At 42.0% G+C, this 4,287-nt stretch overlaps 1 pseudogene; it reads left to right on the forward strand.

Moving 5' to 3' along the window:
• LOC110314437 overlaps positions 1–4,287 on the forward strand; it is a 40,165-nt pseudogene that overhangs the window by 1,999 nt on the left and 33,879 nt on the right.

Raw genomic sequence — 4,287 nt, forward strand, 5'->3', positions numbered from 1 at the left:
CCTGGAACTCACTCTGTAGACCAGGCTGGCCTCGAACTCAGAAATCCGCCTGCCTCTGCCTCCCAAGTGCTGGGATTAAAGGCGTGCATCACCACTGCCCGGCAGAAGTAGTACTTTAACAATATTACATGTTCTAGTCAGAGCAATTGTCTCAGACTATTTTCTGTTATAACAACATTCCTCAAGCTAGATTAAGTCATGAATAGTAAAGATCAATTTAGCTCACAATTCTGAAAACAGCCATTCAAGACTGTGCCAGCCAGGGCTTCCTCAGTTTCTGGTTGGAAGCAGTGTTAACTCATAGGAGAGTTGTGGTAGGGAAACATCTATTTTGTCCAGTATAATATATACACAAGAGCTATCGAGTAGATGTTAGGATCATTTTATAGCAACCTCCTCTTGAAATCCAAGAACTCAGCGAGGCTCTTGAGAAATTAATTAAACCCTCTTAAAGATGCCACCACATTTCAGCACCAAGACAACATACGAATTGCTAGGAGTAAACCATATATTTAAACTATAACTCCAAGTTTGCTGTAGTGGCTTGCACCTTTAATCCCGGGACTCGGAGGCAGAGGCAGGCAGATCTTAAATAAATTGGAGGCCAGCCTGGTCTACATAGTAAGTTCCAAGCCATCCAGGGCTGTATCAAACAAAAACCCAGGTCTTCAGGCTTATATCCTACAACTTTACAGCTGAATTACCGGAGTTGTAAGGTGTGTGTGTGTGTGTAGACTTTCATAAGTCTTCCACATAAATGATCATGGCATTTGTGAGCAGAGTACTCCAGTCAGTTACAATTCAGATACTTTAAAAAAAAAAAAGTAATAAAATAAAACAGTGTCTGTAGCCCAGGGTGGCCTTGAATTGCGATCCTCTAGCGGGCTCATACAGTGCTTGGGATTGCCCATAGGGCTTTATGCATTCTAGAGAAGCAGTCTACAGCCCTGGATTCCTTTTCATGCTCAACTGTTCTGCACAGGACTGTCAATTCTATTCAGATTGGAATCTAAGACAGTAAACATTCTTGGTCCATTCATCTTATTAAAGGGAAAGCGCTCAAATTTTCACCATTGACCATGTTAGCTGTGGGCTTTTCCAACGTGGCCCTTATGTACTCAGACAATTTCCCCCTATTCCTGGTTTGCTGAGAGTTTTCAATAATTAGTACACTGAGTTTTTCAAGTGGTTTTTTTTTTTTATGCTATCAAGATGATCTTCATTGTATTGTGTGATATCGTGTGCCCTGTTCATTGATTTTTGTATGTTGAATCATTCTTGCATTCCGTGAGTAAATCCCACCTGGATATTTTAATTCTGTCATACTCGGGTTATGGCTATTGTGATGATCATCAGGGATGTGGACTATACATTTTTAACTTTCTTTTGTGTCTTCCTGGCTTTGATATCAGGATCACTCTGGCATCATGAATTGAGTTAGATAGCATTCCTTCTGCTTCCGCTCTTGAGAGATTTTAAGCATTGATTGATTGTAAAGTCTCCTTTTGCAAACGTGATTTAATTGAGTTTGTTATTGGTGTAGCTTAGCTTCATCAGCTTCTTAAAAAAATTTTTTTTCAAGAAAAACAGCATTTTAAAATTTTGTATTTATGCTCTAGCCTTTGTCATGTCTGTTTTCTGCCAAGGTTTTCCTGCAGGTGGTGAATCAGAGGTAGCTTCCTTAGGAATGCGCATCTGTAACTCCCCCCCCCACACACGGAATGCGCATCTGTAACTCCCCCACACACACACCTTTGTGCGGCATTAGCTTCATTCCATTAGATTTTAGGTATTATCTTGTGTCTTTATCCCATTTCCAGTTGTCTCCTGATACATTCTGCTTGTCTGGCATTGTTTGTCTCTTTATTGTTAGAGGGAGATTCTCCCTATTCCAGGCAGCCTTTGAGCTTCTGATCCTCCTGGCCTTCCAGATTTGGGGGATTGCAGAGATGCACCGCCAATGACAAGCTAAATCCCTAACTAAATCCCTTCCCCTCGCACCCCATTTGTTGTTCTGGAGTGTGCTCTGAAGTGTTAGCCTCCAAATCTTTGTGAATGCTCACTTCTTAATGCTATTGATTTTGAGCATCGTTCTGTTGTGTTTATGGTGTTAGTCTCCTGTTCATGCATGCTGTCTCCTATCAATGAAACGAGCTCCGATCCGTGAAAAGAGCCAATGCAAGCCCGATCGCATTAAAGGTAGGGTTATTGGGGAACTGCTCTCGGGGAGTTCACTGGCCTCAAGGATTGAGAAGTCGCCATGGGGAGAGGGGAGAGAAGAAAAGGGGAGAAGGGGTGCGCTCGTGCAGAGAGAAGAGAGAAGGGTGGGGCGCAAAATGTCTAGATAACATTGGAAAGAACATCTTGGGGAAGGGCAGCTAAGCCCCTGAACTGTAAAGTTCAAGGTTGGGAACAGGTCCGGACTGCTGGAAGAACCTGGAGGCCAAGTCTGCATTGATATGTAAAATAAGCACCTCAGTCCCTTGGCCCGGGGGTGGGAGGGTGGGGTGTCGAAACCAGTCTACCGTTTTTTTGTTTTGTTTTAGTACTTTTACCATGTTAGTCATAATTAGATGTACCATCTAAACATTGCTGATGTCTACCGCGCCTGAATTTGGTTCTGATCTGTATTTTCTAGCTGAGATTTTTTTGTGTGTTTTAGTAAGCTTTACATACAGTGTTTGCTGTGGTTGAAAATGTCCACTGTTTGTTACAGCCAGAGGGACCCCAGGTTGGAGAATGTTCCAAGTGTCTTTATTTTTCCTAGTTTGTTGCTGTGGTTTCTCTAGAGATTTGTTGGATTAGTTCTGCGTTGTAAGACACGTTACTGTATTTCCCTGATATTACAGGAGGCCTTGATGATGGCAGGGTATTCATTAGCTGTGTCTATGCCTCTCACAGCGATTCTTCTTGAGTCTTGTACAGTTTTCCCTCCCATCGGTTAGGCAGAACTGTGCTGGGCTAGAATTGGGCTTTTTTTTTTTTTTTTTTTTTCTCCCTGCAGGTTGGTTCGGGTCTTGGGAAAGCTAAGGTGTGGCAATGTTCTAGCTCAGGAGTTGAGGATCAGCCTGGGGGTTAAGGGACGCAGTTATTTGAATTTCTAATGAGTCACCTTTATCTGAGGCGGCAGCTAGGAGCTGCCGCTCTGGGAGTGTTTCAGAATGCTTCCTGGTCTCTTTCTGTTCCAATCCCCATGAAGATCATTTTCACTAAAAAAGTTTTACTAGGACTCCTATGAAGAAAAGTCACGAAAGTGTATTGCTTGCTAAAATAGCCTGGATTATTTTATTATTAAATTTATTCGAAAGGACCTTCCAAGAAAGTGTCAGTTCGTTTTCCTATGTTCACACAGTCTGCAGGCAAGAGCTGTTTTCTCACTTGTCAGCAAGTCGCTGGCTGCTCTCTCTAAGACACTTTGTGATTTGGGGAATGCTATTTCCCTGATAGAGTCAAAGTAATTGTTCGTTTTATTAAATTTTTTTTTGTTTTTTGCTTTTTGTTTTTCGAGACAGGGTTTCTCTGTGTAGCCTTGGCTGTCTCAAATTTTTTTTTGTTGTGCAAAAAATGATGGTTTTGGCCTGGTGTAGTGGGGTTTTTTTATGGTGTTTTTGTTTTTTAATCACACTGGGTCCTGTCTGTGTCAACCATCCATATCTGCATGAAGATGGGGTCAGGAGGATTTCTGAGTTCGAGGCCAGCCTGGTCTACAGAGTGAGTTCCAGGACATCCAGGGCTACACAGAGAAACCCTGTCTCGAAAAACCAAAGAAAAAAAGAATGATGCTAACAGCCCAAAAATGTATCCATGCTAATCCAGTCTGATTTGAAATGCCTTTAATTGGAGTTACTTATAAACTATAGATCACTGCAGAGGACTGCATCCACCTAAAGTCATCCAAGGTACTACAAATAAACGACCAGCTCCTTTCTGCGGCTTTAAGTCTGTAGCGCAAACCTGGGCTTATACTGCCACCTAGTGACCAAATAGCAAAACATCAAACACTGAGCTTGTTTTTCTGGAATCTAGCTGAATAGAGGCTGGCTGAAAAATGGAGCAGTCTAGGTAGAATTCTATCATTGCAGAGGATACTGGGTCAGCACCAGGCTTAGCACATCCCAAGGAAACACTTGGTTTTTGCCCTAGGAAACAGTCTTCTCTGGAGACAGAGGCCTACAATGAGAAGCTTGGTTTCCTACTGTTGTGCCTTTGTATTGTTCTGTGTTAAACAGTCAGATTACAGTATTACTCAAGTCTTTTTTTTTTTTTTTTTTTTTTTTTTTTTTTTTT

This window comes from Mus pahari, chromosome X (assembly GCF_900095145.1).
Source record: "Mus pahari chromosome X, PAHARI_EIJ_v1.1, whole genome shotgun sequence".
NCBI classification, from domain to species: domain Eukaryota; kingdom Metazoa; phylum Chordata; class Mammalia; order Rodentia; family Muridae; genus Mus; species Mus pahari.